Here is a 23,158-nt window from a genome sequence, read left to right on the forward strand (position 1 = left end):
GTAGTTGTGGCTCGCAGGCACTAGAGTGCAGGCTCAGTAGTTGTGGCACACGGGCTTAGTTCCTGTGTGTCATGTGGGATCTTCCCGGACCAGGGATCGAACCCATGTCCCCTGCATTGGCAGGTGGATCCTTAACCACTGTGCCACCAGGGAAGCCCCAAGTGGAGAGATTTTAAATGGTAGGCTCTGGAGTCGGGTCACCTGGGTTCATATTCTGGCCTGGTTACTTAATAGGTAAACGTGAGCAAGTTATCCAATTTCTCAGTGCCTCAGTTTAGGACAGTTTTGAGGGGACTGAGTTAATGAAAAAAAAATACTTAGCATTTCCTGCAACATGGTATAGGTTGAATAAATTTCAGTCACTGTTATTATCATGATTGTTATGTTATTACCTATTACATGGAAGCTATTTTGACCTTTCTGCTAAGCCGTTCAGAAGAGGCAAGTCCATTTGGAGAAGATGAATAATGGTTGTTTTGTTCTATTTGTTTTTGAAGAGATGCTTTATCATACTTAGAAAATTATTCTAATGAGGGAATTGGTTTACTTTCATGGTAGTTTCCAAAAGGGAAGGCTCCTTTCAATACTGAGTCTTGCTGCATTACAGCCAGGGAAACTTCAAGTAGGGAATGGTACTGTACTGGAAAATTCTCTTTCTTCCTATTGGATTAACCCCATGTCCGTCAAATGTGAACTCTAGTGATTAGCCATCCATGCTGCTTGGTTACTAACAGTCCTTCTATTCAGGGTGTATTGAGTTTGGGGGCTGATGGAGTTTCCTTTTCAAATCAACTCTCTTGGAAATCCTTCCTGATGGAACTTTGTTCCTATGGCCAAAGAACAATGCAGCCAAACAAGCCATCAGCTGGAGTGAAAGAGATGGCAATGCTAAAAGGCATACCTCATTCTGAGGAAAATTAACCTCCCAATTTTGCTCAGTAATTGATTCCATCTGACTGAGGAGTTTCAGTCTCGATTGTGACTGTCATTTGGATAGCTGGGAAGCGAAAGCCTGTAATTACAGTCAGGCAACCCTGTTATCAGAGCCCGGGAGGGCGTTCATCTCTTCCTACCCTGGGTGATCACAGGTGAGGCTGGACAGGGAGGGACGAAGGAGAGAGGGGAAAGAGCCCCTAAGGCAACTGCGACCCTGGAGCAAAGGTCAGAGGTCTTTGGGAGTCCTCTTGAGTTTTCCTGAGATGAACATGAAGAGGCTAGAGCTTCCTGCTTGCTGCAAATTTTTCTTTCCAGGGAGATGCTTTGCCTGGAGATAGCTAATAAAGCCCTGGGACTGTTATGACTAATAGGTAGTGGGGAGAATCATAGCGATGCCATCTATAATATGCCATTAGCAGCTGCATAAATAATTTTATTTTGTTCAGATGAGATTTGCGAACTGACAGTGTGAGCACTGAATTTTACAGAACACAATAAATGAGGTAAATTAAAAATTGGATTTGTTCTCACCTTCCACATGTGTGTAAAGTGAATATTGTTGAAACTTCTAAGCGTTGTTTGACTGTCATGATTAGACTAAGTGCAGTATCACTGTGGTTTGTCAGTATAAATGCTTGTTTTATTAAGGACTGAGATGAGGCTAGTAAAAGCGGAATTACCTGTTTGAAAAATGTGTCTAGTGGGCTGGAGAGGCGTGCATATCAGCAGTTTTTCTACAGCTGGGACCCTTTAGTAATGGAAGGAAGGCCCTTGAGTAATAGTTCCAATGTAAGGATTCAAGTATCAGAACACATGAAACTTGTACACTACCTTATTCATTTGCTTCTTTGATGAACAGAGACTTTTGAAAGAGAATTGGCACTGTTCTTTATACACCTACAAGTAATCCCAGAGAAATTAAAATGGTGGCCTTCATTAACTTCATACAACTCTGAGAAATAGGTTTCACTGAAGCTACTTTTACTATTGTGAAGAGACTGGCTGCCTTGGCAGACTAAATCCTAGTGGCTAGAGAAGAATAACTCTTTTGATACTATTAACCTAATTGCAAATACAGACGTATGTCTATAGTTATTATTAATATTTATACCTAATATGTGTATATTATTTTACAGTTGACAAAACACATATCGCTGGTATCATTTAAACATACTTTGTTATTGGTGTGAAATTGAAGGGTATGGTTAGATCAATTCAATTAAAATTAATTTCTTAGTTACCTACAAGGAGACAGATATGTCTTTGGAGATCCAAACCTTTCACGAATGGCAGAAGTTTGTAAGAAGGTATAAATTTATAGTATGAATGTACTCAGAGAGAACAATGTATGATAAAGATACATTTTTTTTTAATGGTCAATTTCATGGAGGAAAGAGAACTTAAGCTTTGTCTTAAGAGACTCAAACATTGGTTGGTCTTCTGAATATTAATTCCATATATAAAGAATAATCTTCCACTTAAATATCATTCCAAATCCTCCAAAAATTTTTTTTTGATTCCTAGTGTATGCTGGATGAACCTATGTGAAGAACATAGTGAAAAAAATTGGCTTAATTTTTTCCAGGTAGCAGCTTAAGAAAAAATAAGATGCATAGGCTCTTTCATGCTGTCTCTTTAGGAAAGCACAAGACTCCTGTCAAGGTTTAAAAAATGAAAACGAAAATGTAAGCCTTCACCTTCTTTCATTACAGAAACCAAAAGATTGCTGTTAATCTTGACTTTGGGAAGAGTAAACAAAACGTTATTTCTTACATCAGAAGTATAAAGGTAGTGTGTGTGTTAGCTACCATGTGTCAACACACAAATACTTCTGGTATTAACCTAATTTCTTTTGCTCAATAGATTTATTTGTTAAAAATGAGAGAGAGAAAGGGAGAATGATACTTAATTTTCAGAATTGCTCTGAGTGTTAAATGAGGATATATATGGTTTGATGTGGAAAACATTCTGTAGCTGTAAACATAACGTTTCTCATATCTTTTTATTGCTCATGCTGTATGAATAGACTACATGTTGGATCAATAGACCATGCTTTATTTAACCAATCCAGGACTGCCGTTAGGTTGAAACCAACTTTTACTATTACAAACTAGGTTGAATATATTAACCTGCCCCATTGTTTTCAGTATTTCCTCATGACCGCTGTTTTATCTTCTGAAAATAAAGGCTGCTGGTCATTGGAGAAGGCCCAGGTAAACAGCCTACATGGCTATTTTCCATTTTACTAAAGGGACTTGGAAGGGAAAGTAGGCCAGAAAGCCACCGCGTGAGTACCGGGGCAATCTAATTATTGAGGTCAGGCAGCACATTGCTAGGACCCCTGGAAGGCTGAGGGGCTGGAGTATGGAAAAATCCCAATTAGATGATTAATTTAGGTTCTGGGTGTGCTTTTAGCCTATGGCCATGGAGTTGGGAAAAGAAACAATTACGTCTCCAATTACCATGCTGGGCTGATTAATTTTTAATTGAGTCTTGTTAAAAGCATGGAGAATTGTGACATATATCACTTGGAGAAATAGTCCTGAACCAGTGGGAGCCACTCTTCTCCCTGCAGGAACCTACAGATGTAACCAGAAAGGAAAGTGATTCAGATAGAGCCCGGAGGCAGGGGTCAGCAGTGATGCGGGGAGGACTCAGCTACCTTGGAGAGAAAGCTGGGCTTCAAAATAGTGTCAGAGGGATGGCCAGTTCTCCTTCTTGCCCCATACAGCCAGGCTGCCCCTGCCGGGGCCTTGCGGTGCAGCCAACTCTTCTTCTTTTCACTGCCTGAAATCTCATCGCTGAACGATAGTGACTGCAACTTCTTTAAATCTCATCGCTGTCTAGAAAATCCAGGTTAGACAGGAGCCCTAGTTCTTTATGTTTCTTTGGCTCTACGTAGTTTGTGGAGAGAGAGAGAGAGTGAAAGAGAGGGTGGGGGGGGAGAGAGAGAGAGTGAAAGGGGGGGGAGAGAGAGAGAGAGAGAGGGAGGGAGGGAGGGGGGAAGGGGGTGAGGGGGAGAGAGGGAGGGAGGAGAGAGAATGTCTCATCCTCAATGAATATTATAGCTGGAAATTTGGGTCTAGGTTGAGAAACAAATTGAGTATCGGGGGAGAATTGCAAAGGTAGCAGGAAATGACTTTAAGGGGGGTGTAGATTTATACCAGGATGCAGCAAACCAGAAAGAATCCTCATGTGGCATCCTGGAGTTTTTGAGTTTTCTGAGGTTTTATGGGGGTAGAACCATTAGTGAACGGGAGCTCATCTGCAATGAGCATCAATTTGCTGAAGATATTTCACGGCACCTTTTATAGACACCAAGCATTCCTGGTTACTTGGAAATCTCAGGGATTAAAGAGTGTCTGTGAATAGACTCAGAAGCTGAAATTCTTTACACTGATCTACCATATACAATTTCATCGAAATTAATGGGCATTATTTCCTTATTAGGTGATTTAAATCTCTGATTAGCATTTTTAATTTGCTATCAAGGAGATACACCCTTCCAAGCCAGGGGTCAAGCCAGTGGTCCAGTAGAGATTACAGAAGCCTGTGAAGCAGCCACAGTGTAGCACATACAAGGTGTCTGAAATATTACTAATGATAAAGTGCTGACGCTGGTAAATTAGATTATTGTTTAAGAGTGTTCACTCCCTTCTCTCCCTTTCACGGGGATGTTGCACTGCCAAGGAAATTGATTGGGGGCGTGGCCATGTGGCTTTTCAGCTTCGTGGTGGGGAGAGTGTGCTTCTCCACGCTTTTATTCAAGCTCAGTCACTGACTTGCTTTGGCGCGTAGGATTAGTAGAAATGGCATGTTTACTTGTATGGTTGGGGTTTGTTCTCTTGCTCCTCTGCCACTGCCGTGAGATGATCTTGCCCTGGCTAGACCCCTACTCCATGGGGAGTGAGAGACATGGGGAGAAGATCCAGACTTAACCTGCTTCTCAGGCTGCCCAGCTGAACTCAGCCTCGAGCTCAGCCTAGACACTCGACTCCCAGCCCACCAGCAGTTACGTGAGCAAGAATAAATATTTGCCAATATACACCGCTAAGCTTTTCTTTTTCTTTTTGCGGTACACGGGCCTCTCACTGCTGTGGCCTCCTCCGCCGCGGAGCACAGGCTCTAGATGCGCAGGCTTAGTGGCCATGGCCCATGGGCCCAGCCGCTCCGCGGCATGTGGGATCCTCCCGGACCGGGGCACAAACCCACGTCCCCTGCATCGGCAGGCGGAGTCCCAACCACTGCGCCACCAGGGAAGCCCACCGCTAAGCTTCTGAGGTAGTTTGTTCTGCAGGGTTTCCGTACAGACAAGTGGTATACTAGTGAACACAGTACTAGATGTATGACACTATACAGCCCACGTTAGAATGCGTCTCTGGTTTTATAGTCAAATAATAAGGGCTTTAATCATTTAAAGAGAGTGTCTCTGCGTTTTCTTTTTTTGTGAGCTGATTTGCTTGAAGCTGGGGATTGCCTTGTGTCCTTGGACAAGTCACTTGGGCCTCTCTACATCTGTTTTTCCATTTGAGGACGAAAGATATCGTCACCTACTTTTCCCCAGAGGTCATAAATTAACAGTTGAAAAACTCCTTGAGATCTTCCATGAAAGGTGCAATTTAAGTAGAAGCATGCCTATTATTTATTTTTATTATCCATTTTAAAATTGAATACTTAGGGCTTCCCTGGTGGTGCAGTGGTTGAGAGTCCGCCTGCCGATGCAGAGGACGCGGGTTCGTGTCCCGGTCCGGAAGATCCCACATGTCGTGGAGCGGCTGGGCCCGTGAGCCATGGCCGCTGAGCCTGCGCGTCCGGAGCCTGTGTTCCGCAACGGGAGAGGCCACAGCAGTGAGAGGCCCGTGTACCGCAAAAAAAAAAAAAAAAAGAAAAAAAAAATTGAATACTTAGAGCAAATAGATTTCCCAGCCACCAAAAAGGAAGTCTCTTCTATGCCACAACGTATTATGTGTTGGGCACTCTCCAACTATAGACTATATTTCCCATTTCTGGCACTAATTTAGTTGTTTATGGGTCTGTAAATGTATTCCATTTCTCCTGGGGCTTCTGAGTACCTATAAGAGTCTAATATTTTGGAACAGTAAATGATGCCTTGAGCAAAGTATAAAATAGGGGAACAAGAAAGACAGGGAAAGAGTTGGGTAACAAGGGAGATACTTTAAAAAATAAAATAATTTTAAACTCCCAGAATTACTCTGCACTGTAGTCTAATTTGTGATTATTGTCTCCCTCATGTTACAAATTATCACTTTTATATTGAGCTTCTACTGAGTGCTCAGTACAAAACTATTTGTGAAAGAGGATATAATCATACGAATAGCTCACACTTACAAGTCTTCAGTCTGTGCCAGGCACTGTGCTGGGTGCTTTTTAATAAGTATCAATTTATTTCTCTCACTAGCCTATGAGATAGGCACTATTATTATGCTCATTTTAGATACTCAGAGAGGCTAAATGACTTGCCCAAGATCACGCAGATGTGGGTAGAATCAGTGTCTGAATCTAGGTTCTTCATTCATGGAGTAAACCTAAGCTCTTCACCATCATGCTGTACTTCACAGTGGCTGATGTGGTTCTTGTTCACAACCTTTGAGGGTGATGAGACCAATGTGAAAATAGCATAAGATATTTTAGCATCTATAATGAAAATCATTGCGATGCCCTCAACAGGACTGTAGGGATCGAGTGGCGTGGGGGAATATGGAAATCAAAGCCTGGTTTGACATTTCCAGTTCATCTGCAGCTTTTGTTTCTTTTTGCAATCCCCGTTCTAACACTGACGTAGCTAATCAAGTTTTTAGTCTAAACACAACTAAAATAGCTCTTTCTTGATAGCCTCTATGGAATTTTCTACTCAGTAATGTACAATAGAATGATTACTTAATTATTGTGCTCACTCATAAAGACTCATTGTTTATAATTTGAAAGGTGGTTAGCATTATGAAGACTAGTTGAATGAGCAAACCTATACTAACGTAAAGTTCAGAATTGGAAGGAAAACCATGGATGAGGGACCCTTTCTAACTTGGATTCCTGCACGGGGCCCTCGTCTATGTCAAGCCATGAAAGCTAGTCTCTTTTTAGGAACTGGAAAATTCAAGTGGCATTTTCAAAAACATCTCTGCGTTGTTGAAATCCCCAAGTGGAGGAGTAATATTTTCATCACCCTCATCTATCCAATAAAATTTTTGATTTGAAGGGAGAAGAAGTTGCTTCTAGGCATGGAGCTTCCAACATACTCAGGAATAATTCAACTAATTCTGAACTTGGCTTCTTTAACAATGTGCCCTGGAGGCTCATGACACTATTAACTATTCTTCTAGTTTTCAGGGACTGGGCTGAAGCCAACCGGCTCAGGCTTCCTGTCAGGGTGTGAAGTTCCAGCTTTGTCAGTACATTCAATTGGTATGTACCACTTCACGTTAAAAAAAGGGAAACTCGTTTTGAGGAGACATTTTAAATTCTCCTATCAATCAGCCATTTATTAGTTACCATCTCTACACTATGATGCATAAAGAAATAGGGGCCTCGACCCCTCCTTGATGTTGGTCTCAACATTCAAGTCATTCAAAGCAGGTTTTCCAAGGCCGGTTAAGCTGTGGCCTGATGTGGGCTTGCAGAGGCAGTGTGAGAGGGTGGTTGAAGCTGGGGGTCTCTTCCTTCCTGAGCTTAATCCTGTCTCTGCCACTTGCTAGCTATGTGATTTTGGGCAAGTTACTCAACTTCTCTGGGACAGTTTCTTCAGTTATATAACCTGGGTATAATACCAAAGTGTGTTTTTGGGGGGGGTATAATAAATCATTGAGCACACAGGAAGTGGACAATACATTCTATCTATCTATCTATATCTATCTATCTATCTATATCTATCTATCCGTCCATCCATCCATTCATATTCCTGTTGTGCTCATCATCAACCTTTCATCAAAATAAGTGCTTGAAGAAGGTTGTGCTTAGACTGGAAGATCATTGTACCACCAGGAGAGTTGTTCAACCCATCACAGAGCATCTCAATTTTTATAAATTCTTCCAAACATTAAGGAATACATATTATATTAACATAACTCTATATATGAGAGAACATCTTTTGAGAGTCTAGAGGTTTACTTTATGGCTCTGTAGGGAAGAGGGGCAGAGAATATGTATGATGCAAAAAGAAAGCTGTATATTTTCTTTTCTCTCACTTCCTTCCGCTAATGGGATCTTAAGTTGATTTTTAGATCATTCAGTGCAGGAATCAAATGCAAGGATCCTCCCTGTACTACGCCTGGCAGGTGTGGCCCAGCCTTCACTGAACACCCAATGGGGAGCTTAATATCCATCTTACATGGGAGGCTTATGCCCAGCTTCAAGCATGACAGATTCTTCCCTGTGTTAAGCCCACATGTCTCTCACAGCCTCTTCCTTTCAGTCTCAATTCTGTGCTCCATGGCCACAAAGAACCAGTTACTTCCTTAAAGAAAATCCAACATCTCATAACTAATGGCAAATGTGGCTCTTGAGAAAGAAGACTTATTTATGTTTCTGCAGAAAGTAATAAGGGTACCTAGCCAGATTTCTTTACCAGACACCTTAGTAAATTGTGCCTTCCAAGGGCAGACAGCTAAATCTTTTGGTCGAGGCCAGGTGGCGTTGGTGCCACAGTGGAAACCACATGTTTCACTGAAAGGGGTGATCTAATGAGTTTATTTCTCTGCCTGGGTTCTAGCGACGGGCCCTTGAGTGACTTCATGGCAATCAGTATTGCTGACTAATGCCTGTATCAACACCTACGCCACCACCACCGGAGCTTCGGTGATTTTACGTTTAGTTTGATTTCTCCAGACAGAACTTTTCCACATCATTGGAACTAATTGAGGTAATGGAGAAATTATTCTGGTGCCAGAACACGCTGACTTTCTTTTGCCCACTTCCCCCCTTGGTATTGAAAGACAACAATGCTCAGTGTTTCTTTAGTGTTTCTTCACAGCAAAAAGGGGGAGTGGGTCACGTTGCCCTCGCACCCAGCCTGCTCTTGGACAATTAAGGCTGGAAAACACACCCTGAGCTCCATCTTTGCTTCCCAAGGCTGCACACTCCAGCGCTGTCGCCATGCCATACTCCTGAGCTGCTTCTCAGGGGAGATTTGGGAATCCCTCCTCTTGACCACAAGAAATCTCCCCATACTCGCTAAAACAACTAGCAGATGGAAGCAAACATTTATGAGAGCGTACTCCACCTTAATGATATGCATTGTCTGCCAATGTTTATAGTGTCTCGGAGGGAGTTTGGAGGTAAGACCGAGCTGGCTGAAATATGGTTTTGATTATAGGGATTTGTATCAAAGGTGGAATGGTGCTTTTTACCAACTCCCCATCCCCCTGCTTCACGTCCTTTACTCAAGAAGGTTGACCAAACCATTCTTTAGAGAGCGTGACGTACTGGAAAATCCCTGGGTTTGCCCCATGTCAACAGTTAGGGGCTCAGTAAGCATTTGGGGTTTAATGTTGGTAGACCACAGCGAACCTCTCCACTGAGGGGCCTGTCTGGTTTGGATTTACGGAGCTCCTTGGCAGTGTGGGAGGGTAGAGTGGCCTTTCAGCAGTTCACAGAGTCCTCTGCTTGGCGCGTGAAATGTTGGTTCATCTGCAGGGTTGGCAGGGCAATTAAAGATGAGTAGGAAGTGTGCATATTTATTTGAGGTTGGAGGAAAGAATCTAATAAATTCTAAATAATAATAACTGTAAGAATAATATTTAGCTTTTGCCTATTACTCCCCTATCCCTTTTTTCTGCTTTTTTCCTTCTCTCTCCAGTTGTTAGTCTTCCACATCTTCCCTTATCGATCTGTCCACCGGAGGTGGGTAGCAGAAATGATGCGATTTTGAGCAACAGATTGCGAAATGTATCTGAGTTACTACTGGCTAGCAGCTCTGGTCAGTGTTTGGGAAGCAGTGGCCATTAGAGCTCAGAACTGAAATGGGTGTTTTGTGTTACTTGCTGATTTTATTTCTCCACATCACCTCTGACCCCTTTTGCAAAGTTAATTGAGAGTTGGCCTTTTTCAAATTGACTGCAGGAAATTGACCTTTGTGTTCACGCTATGTTAGGAAAGGCCTGGGTGAAGAGCAAATCAGGAGGCAAAATGGGAGTGATCTGGCCTTACAGTCATGCTCCAGCACCATGTGAAATGACCACAGATTCCTTGGTGCGAGCCCATAGGCAATGGTGCCCGCAGAGTTGTTTCCCCACAGAATCAAACCATCAATCAGAAAATCCCGTTTTAATTTGCAATATACTCTGATGGCTCAAAAATGCAACAGTCTGTAAGTAGCTTTTAAAATAACCTTTATTATGCTTATCCTGCTTTAACTGAAGCCTGTTTCCTCATTTTTTAATCACTGGTAGAGATAGCCCTTGAGGGCAATATTTTTTTCTTTATTTAACTTGTTTTATATTGGAGTATAGTTGATTAACAACGTTGTGAGAGTTTCAGGTGTACAGCAAAGTGATTTGGTTATACATATACATGTATCTATTCTTTTTCAATTTTTTTTCCCGTTTAGGTGGTTACATAATACTGAGCAGAGTTCCCTGTGTTATACAGCAGGTCCTTGTTGGTTATCCCTTTTAAATATAGCCGTGTGTACGTGTCAATCCCAAACTCCCTAACTATCCCTCCTTCCCACCCTGAGGCCACTTTTTTAGACTCTAACCCTAGTGGTTGTCTGACAGGTAAGCATATCTGTTACTCTGGGGAGATTAGGAAAACAATGCATCCATTTTGACCTCAACAATCCTGGCTTGGAAATCTGACTCTACCACTCATTCTCTGAGTTATTTTAGGAAAAGTATATAAAGCCCTCACTCAATGCTTCATCTATAAAATGAGGAAATTTGCAAGAAATAAGATTGTGTGAGGATTAAATGAGTATTTTAAAGAAATTAGTACCTAGATGCTTAATACCTGCACTTTCTTACTCCGTGTCATATGCCTCTTCTGTGGCCTGGGGATCCAGTGGCAAAGGAAGTAGACAGTGGCCTACCTCCTGAAGGTTATTACACCCTTTGGGGGCTGGTAGTTTCCTTAGGCTTTCTGGAGACAATGAAGAATCTTGGTTAAACGAGCAGTATTTGAAATGCAATGGGAAATGAATTGTTATTTTTAACTAGAAAGCCAGCATGTGAAATGCTCCCTAAGTCTCACAGCTGGATTAAATAATTCTGGGTCAGAAGCTAGATTTTATGGTCTGGTGGTGAGGTCAGGCTGAGCTTGCAGGCAGGGTGTCTGATTCACTGTTTGATCCCAGACAGGGGTCTGCTATATCTATCTCTTGTCTTGAATTTTGTTTGTTTTGTTTGTTTTACCTGTAAAATTAGTATAGCGATACTTTTTTTAACCTCGTAGTAATATAAATACAAAACCAGATAAAATACGTGAAGGCGGCATACAAAGAAGTATATTCTTAAGTTTATTCTAATTTTATTAGTGAACCAAGGTGTGGAGACTCTCCATTCCAGCGACGTAATTATATTGATAAATTATTTGAAACAGAACAAAACAACACTAGGCAGTCGTGGAGGAGTCTTTAAATTTAAATAACAGCGATCCAAAATAGATCTCGTGTGGAGACAGAACGAGTGCTTTCCTATGAAAAGCACTTGGAGAGAGGGACAGGGAAGGAGAATGCAGTGTAAAGCCTATAGCGAGGTCACTAAGTGCCTTGTGGAGACAGAGAAGGCTTGAGGACACACAGAGAAGCCTAGACCTGGGCTGGAGCCACAGCTCTTCCACTTTCTATTGTATCAGTTAGCTATTGATGTGTAACAAACTGCTCCAACCTAAGTGTCTTAAAATAACAACGACTGAATATGGGTCAGTGGGGCAGTTCTGCTGGTTTTGGCCAGTTCACCTGATCTTGGCTGGGTTTGCTCCGGAGTCTATGTCAGAGAACAAGTCAGCCAGCGTCTAGCTGGTCTGGGATGGCCTCACTCCATGTCTGATGTTTAAGGGTCGTGGCTGGGATGCTGTCTCTCTCTCATCCAGCTCTCTGGCCTGTCCTTATTGATGTGACAGAGGGAGGACTGCAAAGTGAGAATAGAGGTGTCTGATGCATCTCCTAGCCCAAGCTCTGAACAGCCAGCCACCACATCACATCTTCCACATTCTCATGGCCAAAGAAAGTCACAAGACCAGCTGAGATGCAAGAGGTGGGGAAACAGACTCCTTGATGCGAGGGGCTTAAAAGTCACATCGCAAAGGGTGTGAGTATAGAGAGGGATGGAGAAATGAGTTGTTTCTGTAATTACTACACTAGTCTGTGCACTTGGGCTTGCTCCTTTTCTACTCTGAGGGTAGTAAGGACCTCATAGGACTGTGGTGAGGATTAGAGACACCTGTGAAACCCCAGCTATTGTGTAAAAGCTAGTGGTAGATACTACAAATGGTGGCCATGATTATTTTCCCCTTTATTTTTAATTGCACAAGACTGACATTTTTGGTAATATATATCACTGCAGAATAATTAAAGATACATACACAATAACATTTATATGACTTATAAAATAAAATACATATAAAAATAAGCAAGAAAATAAATCACCGAAATCTCACTTGTCCAGCTCTAAGCACTATAAACATGTAGGCAACTTAAAAATGTCTCACTATTAGCTGTCATTTTTCATATTGGCTTGCATAGATTGCTCTCGCGCATGTGACATTTGTAGGTCAGGCTGTCTTTCCCTATAACTGGCAGGTAACTGCAGTGCCTAAAACTGCACTCTTTATCTGCCCCTCTGCCTCTGTCCTAAGCCATGAGGACCCATCTGCCCACTGACTACAAGCCTCATTTGTTTACCCATCATTTCCTTTGTCTGTTTGCTAATAGATCCACCTTTACCTGTAACTCAGGCCTCTCTGACCCCCACATTCCAGTCGCTAATCCACCCTGTGGCTGGTGCCACAGTCAGTTTCAGTTCTGCTGCTCAGATCATTTCCGCGCTTCTGGTCGCCGTCGGGAGCGATCTGGGTGGTCTCCCTAGCGCGAGGAGCCTCCACCTCCTGCTTCTTTCCCGTCTTATTTTCATTCACTCATTGACTCTGTGCTTCATTCTTTTTACGCCAAACAGTGCAGATCATCTGAAACACACTGTGATCCTTCTGCCTGGAAGCAGCTTGTGCCTCATTTTCACGGCCAGTCCCTTCTCATTCTTTAAGGTTTAGCTTGATTATTGTATTGTCTGTTACAAATAAGCCTCAAAATGAGGCTTCTCCGATATGCGCCCAATCTATTATAGCACTTCTTATATATTTATATAAGTGCTGGTTTATATATTTTTATATTTCTATTGCTAGGCCGTGCATTTATCGAGTGAGGGGACGGAGTCATGGTCATTCAGTCCCTAAACAAGCACTCGCCAAGTCCCTGCTGCACATGAGCATGGCATCTGAGAGTGAAAATAAAGTCAATGGGTGGGGGAGTGATAGGCAGATCTTCCCATCCAGCCTCCAGGGGCTCCTCGTCAGCAGCACAGAGGATGAGGGTTAAAATTGCTGTTTGAAGCCACAGAAGAGAAGGAAGTTGGTTCTCCCACACGGATGCAATGATGCCTTTTCCTCGTGATATTCTTCTGTCTCTTGGGGTTTATGGGGAACATAAATGAGAGCTCAGCCTTAGTCTCAGCAAGGACTCAGCAAATAAACGATAAGACCTGAGGAATGGTAGATACCCCGAGAAAGCCATGCAGTCAATGTCCTATCTAACCCATTCTGACTCTTTGAAATATGAGTTATTACCCGAGATGCAAATTGTGAATGGATATAGGGAAAAGATCTGGTAAAGAAATGCAAATGAAAATATTCACCTCCTTTGAAAATAAACAGTTTTGGAATAGACACCACTCAATGATGACAAGGCTGCTGTGAGAACGGTCATTTCACACATCATTTGAGGGTGTGAATTAGAGCACTTTGACACTAGGTACGGGTTTCCTTAAGCGTCATAACTGCAAGTCAGCATCTTCATCTAAGAGCCTATAATAAAGAACGCATAAAATATGCAGACAGCAATGTATATTCAAATAGCATATTTATGTGAGATTATACAATGGATTTAGTCATGAAAATAGGAGTAAAACCTATGACATTGAAAGTAAAAATAGTACACAAGATATATATGTGTGTATGTTTATCTGTCTAGATATATCAATGTCAATATATCTAGATATAGCAACTTTAATATTAATTATCTATCTATCTAGAGAAAGAAACAGGAAGGGGAAAAATAAATAGGTTATATATATATGCTTATATATGACTTAAATAATTATATTTTATTTATTTTTAATATGTTTTAAATGTTTCACATAGAGAAAGTATTATTTTAATGTAAGAAAGTAGCTAGTAATCAGTGTAAAAGATAATTGAAGAAAATGACACTATTATATAAACTAATATATTCTGTCTTTCATGCTCAGATGTGGGGACTATAGGACTACATTTATACATTTTTAAAAAATTAATTAATTTATTTTTGCCTGCATTCGGTTTTCATTGCTGTGCACGGGCTTCCTCTAGTTGTGGCGAGTGGGGGCTACTCTTCATTGCGGTGCGCGGGCTTCTCATTGCGGTGGCTTCTCTTGTTGCGGAGCACGGGCTCTAGGCACGCGGGCTTCAGTAGTTGTGGCTCGCGGGCTCTAGAGCGCAGGCTCAGTAGTTGTGGCGCACGGGCTTCGTTGCTCTGTGGCATGTGGGATCTTCCCGGACCAGGGCTCGAACCTGTGTCCCCTGCGTTGGCAGGAGGACTCTTAACCACTGCGCCACCAGGGAAGTCCTATACATTTTTTTAACATGGCTACTTTTATGCATAATAAGTTGCTAAATGGCCCTTTGGATGCTTTTTATTTAGGAAAAATAATATTGCTACTGCCTCCTTCCATGGAGAAAGCTCCAGAAGAGCATTAAAAAAAGGCAAGTATTAGAAACAAATGATATAGTTTTCTTTTAGAAGCAAAAACTGTGTTTAGAATCCAAAAGTAATGTAATCGCTCTGGAAACTATTATCGTAAGTAATTCCATGTCGACTAGTTCACGCTCCCAAGTCTCCAGGACGTGGTAAAGTCTAGCAGAAACAAAGGTTTGGACAGGAGTGAGAATAATCTTAGATTCTCAGCCCCATCCATGCCCCTGAGTAAGTCACACGTGAGCGGTGACAGAAGTCTTGACAGCCTTGAGCTTCTCTTAAATGTAGGCTTTTTCCATGACCTCCGGGTCCGCCCACCCTTACTCTGACTTCCCAGTTGTTCCCATTTTGGAGCACTCTACGTTTGGAGGAGTTGCCTTTTGGTCAGAATCCACTTTTACTGTTTCCCATTTTCTTAATAATGCGCCTTCCTCCTGTGGCTCATTTGAAACCCTCAGGCTCCAGTGGGTCTGAGGAAAGGACTGGGTGTTTGTGGACTAAGTGGAGGGGGCAAAGTGCGAGGCTGGCGTGTGTGCCAGCCCCTCTCTGTGGAGCGTTCTGGCCATGGTGGCCATCCAGATGGAGCCTCCCTTGGGGATTCCTTCATGTCTCCGTGCTGAGATGAAAAAGGGTGGGATAAACGGCTGACATGTCGCAGTGGCCTCTTGGGCTGACTGGTTGTGTGCTCCTTCACAGCCCATTACCTACCTAAGAATAATGCCAGCGAGAGCCTTCAGTATATTGCCTGGGATTCTCTGTCCTTCCCAGTTTTGTTCCTTATACACTTAGTTGCCACTCTTGGTTGAGCGAAGCTCCGTGTGACCACCTGAAGACAAGATGGAATTTGGATCCAAGCACAGCTGGGTGGGATGTTAACGCTGCCACTCAGCAGCCTGTGGCTGAACCAAACTCGGGTCCGCTTGCCCGTGCGCAGTAAAGCCAGTCAACTGGCGCTGCGTGTGGTGAAGGAAGGTGCAGTGTTTATTGCAGGGCCCCAAGCGAGGAGTCCAGGGCAGCCAGTGCTCAAAACACCCGAACTTCCTGATGGGTTTCAGGAAAGCAATTTTAAAGGCCAGGTGAGGCACGAACATTGCGGAGTATGTGATCAGCTCGTGCACAGTTCTCTGCTTGGCTGCCGGTGAGGGAACAGGGCCATGTTGCAGGGGTTATAACGTCATCAGTCCTTAGGCTCCGAGAGGCCTGGGGGCTGTGGGGCTTCTGGTCATCTAGTAGTTGACATCTTCCATTGGAGTGGGTTTCAGCATCTGTACAACAACTCAGAACTGTGCGTCAGACACTGTATCTAGGTACTACTGAGAGGAGCTAAAGCAGAGGATATGGGGGAGGGGTCTGTCCCCTGGAGGGACCCTGCTCGTTGACAACCAGATGACCCTGAGCATTCTGTAAAATGGGAATAAAAACGCCTCCTTTCTCTGGTGTTCCTGGCTTTTCAAGCCCAGGCAGCTCATCTACGTGCCAAATCCCAGTAGTGGGCCTCCAGTGAGGCTCCAGTGCTGGAAAATAGAATTTCTGCAACTCCTTCTCTCCTGACTAATGGGGCAGTAGCTCCTCTTGGCTTCTTGTTAAAAGCCCAGTGGTGGCTTCTGAAGAGTTTACAGGCAAGTTGTCACATCTCTGATTCTCGTTTGATTCCGTTCTCTATCTTGTGACCAGTATTGAGCCATTTAACACAGACCGGCCTGATCACGCCATTCTCCTGCCTGAAACCCTCTTGGGTCTCTCCTCTGGTCCAGCTCTCTCATCCTGTTATTCAAGACCCTTCATGCTCTTCCTTTATCTTCTGACCACACATGCTTCACTCCAGGGAGGGTGAACAATCTGAGGTGATCCCCTAATCATTAGGCTATTGTTAGGGGAACCACTGACCAAAACTGCCTGCCCTGGCCAGACCTGGTAGTAACCAGGCCATCTTACATGAGTCCTCTTACAACAGGAAGTCCTGGGAAGGAACGCAGACCTAACAAACTACCACCAACAGGAAGAATTCGGGAAAGGTCAAAAGGAGAGAGGAGTTGCCAGTCCGTATGTCCTGCCAACCTCCCAGAATCCTTCTCGCTGGAATCCATCTTGGCTGAGTGATGCATGTGCCACCAGGAAGGACCCTAAGTCAGAGTGATTGGCCAGAGACAACCCGGAAGCTAACCCCGTCACCATAAAACCTGAGATGGCGAGCCACATGGCAGAGCTGTTCTCCCGGGTTCCCTTACCCCGCTGGCTCTCCACCTGGGTGCCCCTTCCCATTAAAGTCTCTTGCTTTGTCCGCACGTGTGTCTCCTTGGACCATTCATTTCCGAGTATTAGTCAAGAGCCCGCTCTCGGGTCTCCGTTCCTGCAACATTATCACTGCCGAAAATAAAGTACCATGGCCGGAGTCTATTTATCCTCCAGACACACCTGGAATGTCTCCTGCTGGACCTACCTCAAACCTCATCGCCTGTTCCCAGGTCCCTGCACCTCCCTCCTGAGTAAGGTTTTCTCCTTCTTTATATTCCGAATTTGGAGACACATCCTACTGTCTGGAGCCTATCAAGCGTGGGATCTTTCCCTAAGAAATCTGATTCCTTGGTTAAGGTGAAAATTCTGAGAATCTTAGACGAGCTAAGTTTCTCATTCATATTCTGTTCTTTGTATTCCCAATTCATTACAATGTCAGGTATTATCCAAACTCTCCCATGTTTCTCTGTCTTGAGGCAAGTGTTCATAACCACCTGGATGATCTCAGACCCATGGGCTGGTGTACAAGGACCTCTCCTGGGGACGGGGGCTGAGGGGGGCACAGCAGCGCCTGAGATCTTGTAGTTGTGATTTTAGGGAGCAAAGGGTGTTAAGTGAAGGTCCGCCTTCCTTTATTCTTTCATTTCCAATGGAAGTTACAGGCCCGTGGTGACACTGAATCCCAGCACTTCTTGACCTCATTGAGGTCACCAATGAGCAAGTCATGCTTTCTTCTAGATCAGAGGTATGAGCTGCAGGCCACCGACTCCTGTTGCCTGTTATAGAGCAGCGTGTGAGTTAAGGATGATCTTTACGTTTTCCAATAATGGAAAAACATCAAAAGAAGAATGATATTTTTGACGTGAAAGTTAATGGAAATGCTGTGGCTGCTTGTGCATAATGGCAGAGATGAGTAGCTATGACAGGGACGGTAAGGTCAGCAAAGTCAAGGTTATTGGCCCTTTACAGAAGAAGCCTTTTGCTCTAGGAAGCTGATTCCTTGAGCTCTAGTTTGCGTTGTGCTCAGTTTTATGATCCCAGAGTTTGGGACCTGCCTGGCTCATAGCAGGTCCTCAATAAAGATTGGATGAACATATGAATGAATGAATACATGAATGAGTGGTGGTTGAACTAATTTGTATTCCAATATCCATTCTGATTTTAACATTCTGTAACTCTAAAACACACTGGAGGTCACTAGCTTCTGAACATTTTTTCTTGCACGCAGTCGTTTTATATTTAGATTCTGATCTCCATGAGCATTATTTTGGAAAAGGAGAATTACGAAATATGATTAGCACCTCTTCAACAATTTATCCTTTTTCTAGTTGCTACTTTTTAAACTAGTATATTTTCTCTTCGTTTGATAAGCAAAGTAAATAAGGCAAGATAAAGCAGTTTCAATCGACTAGCAAATGAAAGACACTAAGTTATTCAAGATGGTAGGAAATGGGGTGGGAGGGAAGAATGAAAGTTGGGGATGGAGTAGCAGATATTTTTAGGATCTGTCACTGGTTTAATAGCTCTGCTGTTATCACTTCAGAAAGGTCCACATTTGGGACCATTTACAGCTAATGGACACGTGTTGAGAGGTGTATGCAGGATGATACGTCATGCAAAAGTGAAAGCTGAATGTTTGATTTTGCCTGACCAGAATGTGGACCGAAAGGGAGAGTCTATGCCAGTTCCTTTAAGTGCCTCTCCTCATAGCTAACAGGTGTCCCAAGTTCATTTTGGGTGTTTCTACATATACCAAGATGTTCCTTTGAAAAGGAGTTTGCCGAGAATGAGAGGTCAAGATGCTGTTTTAAATCACTCAGGTTCTACAGGGTCCCAGACTTGGCCTCAAAGAAAGCCACTGTCCTTTCAGCTCCAACATTTAGACAGCCTTCCTCCAAATCCCCGGTCTCATGATTTGGGTTCATCTAGTTCTTGCACGTAAATTCTCATGTCTCTAACAAGTGCCTGAAATCTGAGAATTCCTTATTCTAGCTTCTGCTTTCCAGTGAAATTATTTCCCTGGATATGCTTGTGATTTAACTACTTGTGATGAAAAAACTCAGAGGATCACCCAGGGAGTTCCAATGAATATCTCCAACTTTGTTCCTTTCATATACTGTATTGATAATACTGACAGCTTACTGTTTTCATGCATATTTTGGGCACTGCTCTAAGAACTTTTCATGTACTAACCCATTTACTCCTCGGGACAACCCATAACATAGACGTAGAAACAGAAGCACTGGTAACTTGTCCAGTAGTTCATTTACAGATTTTTAAAGATTGCACATCTGTGTTCTGCCAGGCGCTGTTCTAGGCACTTGGGATATCCTTCATAAGCAAAACACACATGACCACCTGCCCCTGTGGAGTGTATGTTCTCTTATCTAATGTCACAGAGCCAGTAAAGGGGCAGAGGCAGGATTTGAACTGGGCACTGAAGACCACTGCAGGGTAATGCCACTCAAAATTAATCTCCATCTTCCCCTTATGACTCTCTGCTTGACTCCAACACACGCTCGTGCTTCAGCTCCCTCCCAAGTTCTGCGCTATCCTGGTTTGATGCCATCTAATTTATTTTAACTCTTGTAAGGCTCAGTTGCCAAAATTGATTTTTCTATCAATGGATTTATCTCCCTTCTCTCTCCATAACCAGATTTTTCTTTCTTTCCTAATTACTGTGAGTCATTGGAGGCAAAGAACGAAAGAAAAGGGTTACAGGTGAATGCAGGTAAGGGTAGGGCTGGGGCACGGAATTGCCCTCATTTATTCGTCCTCCCCCTCCTTGATGATGTTGTCCGCCTCATTCTCACGCCTTTACGCTGGTCCAAGGCAAATGTGTGCTAAGATCCGTGTTCGCAGCCTTGTTCTAGACCCTGCCCTGCTTCCCCATAGGGTTCCCCTGCCAGTCCTCTGCTCATCCAGGGTTGGCCTTTAATTCTGCCTTTCCTTTGATTGGGGAGTTTGCATGTATTTCTGATGAGCTCCTGTCACTTACATCCCTTCAAGAACAGTGGATTCAGAACTGGGGTTACAGAACAACCATAAGTCTCAGCTTGCCTGTTTTACTTTTGTTGTTCTAGCGTGATTATAAATAGCACCCTTTCACTCTCACAAGCATCCCATTTTGATAAGTTCAAATGATATCATAACTATAGGTCATACCTTTCCCTGTCTCAGGATGCCCAGAATGATATAGCTTACCCCAGGAGTTCCTGGGTCCCCAGCAGTGACTTACAATGTTGCAACTCATCCTGAGAGGGAACTGGAAAAATGCCCCCTTAATCATTTGGATCCACCATTTCTCCATTCAGAGAATAGAAGTAAATCACATTTTCTCCCCGTTTTCTTCATACATATGTTGCTATAATGAAGCTTGTGCATTTTCAAGAGATTTTACCCATATCTTTCCTCTGTCTCTTTGCTGAAAATTCCATCATTTTTGGCATCTGTATTAAAGATAAAAAGTGAAAATGAGGGCAAGGGAACATAAACTCTGTATACAGCCACTTAGAAGTTTTTGTAAAAGTTTGAAGGGAAATGTTATTGAAATTATTGTGTAAAATGAGTCTTTTTTTTTTTTTTAAGCTGGTGATTTCATTTGTCTTTGTGAACCCAGCAATTGATAGGTGCTCATAATTTTCAGGGAAAAGATTTTAAGATCATTGGAGTATAAACAAAAGTTCAAGCCAAAGCTATATTCTAACAATAAATAACTTTTAGAGATTTATTGAGTTTTATCTGCATCCAAGGAGATGCCTCAGGGACACTCCTTAGGGTGGATCAGCCTGAATTTCTCTCTGCTTAACCTCTAACTAGCAGTGCAACTATAAACATGATACTTCAATTTTCTGAGTGTGAGTCCTAATCCATTAATTTGGCATGCACAGACTACGATGAGATGTCTGTCATGTAGCTTTAACTATCTCAGCATAGGTTTTTTTAAATAAAATTTTTTTTTAATTTATTTTTTTTTAAATTTTTGGTTGCATTGGGGCTTCATTGCTGAGTGAGGGCTTTCTCTAGTTGTGTCAAGCGGGGGCTACTCTTCCTTGTGGTGCGTGGGCTTCTCATTGTGGTTGCTTCTCTTGTTGTGAAGCACGGGCTCTAGGTGCGCAGGCTTCAGTAGTTGTGGCTCGCTGGCTCAGTAGTTGTGGTACATGAGTTTAGTTGCTCCACGGCATGTGGGATCTTCCTAGACCAGGGCTTGAACCCGTATCCCCTGCATTGGCAGGTGGATTCTTAACCACTGCGCCACCAGGGAAGTCCCTTAACATAGGCTTTGATATTGTGTGTGTGTGTGTGTGTGTGTGTGTGAGTGAGCTGAACTTACATCCTATATACTGTTATTTTAGTCAGAGAGCCACACCCAAGGATGGTTGATGGAAATATATCAGAAAATTCAAATCCAGATGTGATTCCAGATGTAGATTTTACAAGCAGGTTGGTGGCACAAATCTTTGCTCAATACCAGACTTTAGCTAATTACCAACCTGTCTGTAAATGAGTAGTTTGTTGATTAGTGTCAAGGCTGTTTGGAAGGGATGTTGATTTAGAGCATTTGGTGAGAATATTTTAGAGACCTCCGTACTCTGCCAGTTAGAGGGTGTAAGAATCCAGCAAGGGCTTAGCTTTTACATCTTGGGTTGACAACCAAGGTTTAATATTTAGAACGCCTTATGTCCAGTCCTTGGCTTTGAGCAGGGTTTCTCAACCTCGGTACTACTGACATTTGGGGCTGGATAATTCTTTGTCTTGGGGGGTGTCCTCTGCCTTGTAATGTTTAGTAATATCCTTGGTCTTTATTCACTAGATGCCAGTAGAAACTCTCTTTCTTCCCCTTCTGTTTTGTCAACGCATGACGTCTCAGACATTGAAAAACGTCTGGTTGGGCGGGGGGCGTGGGCGGGTGGGGGGCAAAATCGCCCCAGTTGAGAAAGACTAGTTTAGAGGATACAGTGACTTGGGACCAACTATAAGGACAAGAAAGTTCTGACAATGGGTAATCATCATGTCCATCTTGAGTAAAGCTTTCACAGAAGATGGATCCAGATCCCTTAAAGGACAGAGCCCTGAGGTGTCTTTGGGCTCCCAGAACAGGTCCTCTGAGCTTTTTTGTGCCTACTTTCTAATAAATGTTTGCATTCATACATACATATTAACGGGGGAAACAGATTTGGTCTGCCACTTGGTTTGATTATAACGGGTTAATGAGTTTGTGGGGGAAATAATTAAACCTCTTCCACCTTGAACTTCTTGGTGCTTACCATTGTCTACCATAACGAACCTAAGAATTGTGACCACACTGCCTCCAGTCAGTTCTCAGCAACGCGGACAGTGGCAAGTAACTGATTTGGTTGATACGAAGAGTTGGTCAGAACCCTTCAGCATGAAGTTCTAGGCTCCCAGGGATAAGGAAGCAGGACACAGGGATATCCAAAAGGGAATGGAGACGCCCTCTCCCACCCTCCTCCCCCTCAGCACACACCTACTTGGGTCTCCTTTTATCACCGATTTGTCTAGAGATGCCCTGAACCATCTTGTAATGGCTCTTTCTGTCCAAGCCACTTGTTACTGTCAGAGACCCACGGAAAGGAACAGTCCTACAGAAGCACTTTTTTGCTGAGTTGAAAAGTCTTCAGTTATCTGACTGTAGGTTTCAAGAAGATACACGGCTGAGACTTCGCTGCCGGCGCCCATGTGCCGCCTGCCCCCCTGCCACCCCCCAGAGTCTCTGTGGCAGAAATCTGGAGTTCATCCACAGCTTCCTACATAATGAAACTGAATGCATGCTCATCATAAAATAAAATGTCCATCTGCGGTTTTGAAGCACCGCGGGGACTTTATACAGACCCCTAAACTAAATTCAAATCGCCCAGTACTTGCTTAGCTCCGTCTTCCTGGAATCCTCCATGGGAGCTGCTTCTGCCCTCCAATAACTTGGCAGGGCAGTGGGGTTCTGCTTTTCTGAGCAGAGAGACCCCCAGCCCAGCGCCTCTTTGCAAATCATTCCCTTTCGCATCAGCTCCA

The sequence above is a fragment of the Tursiops truncatus genome, chromosome 20 (genome assembly GCF_011762595.2).
Source record: "Tursiops truncatus isolate mTurTru1 chromosome 20, mTurTru1.mat.Y, whole genome shotgun sequence".
Taxonomy (NCBI): domain Eukaryota; kingdom Metazoa; phylum Chordata; class Mammalia; order Artiodactyla; family Delphinidae; genus Tursiops; species Tursiops truncatus.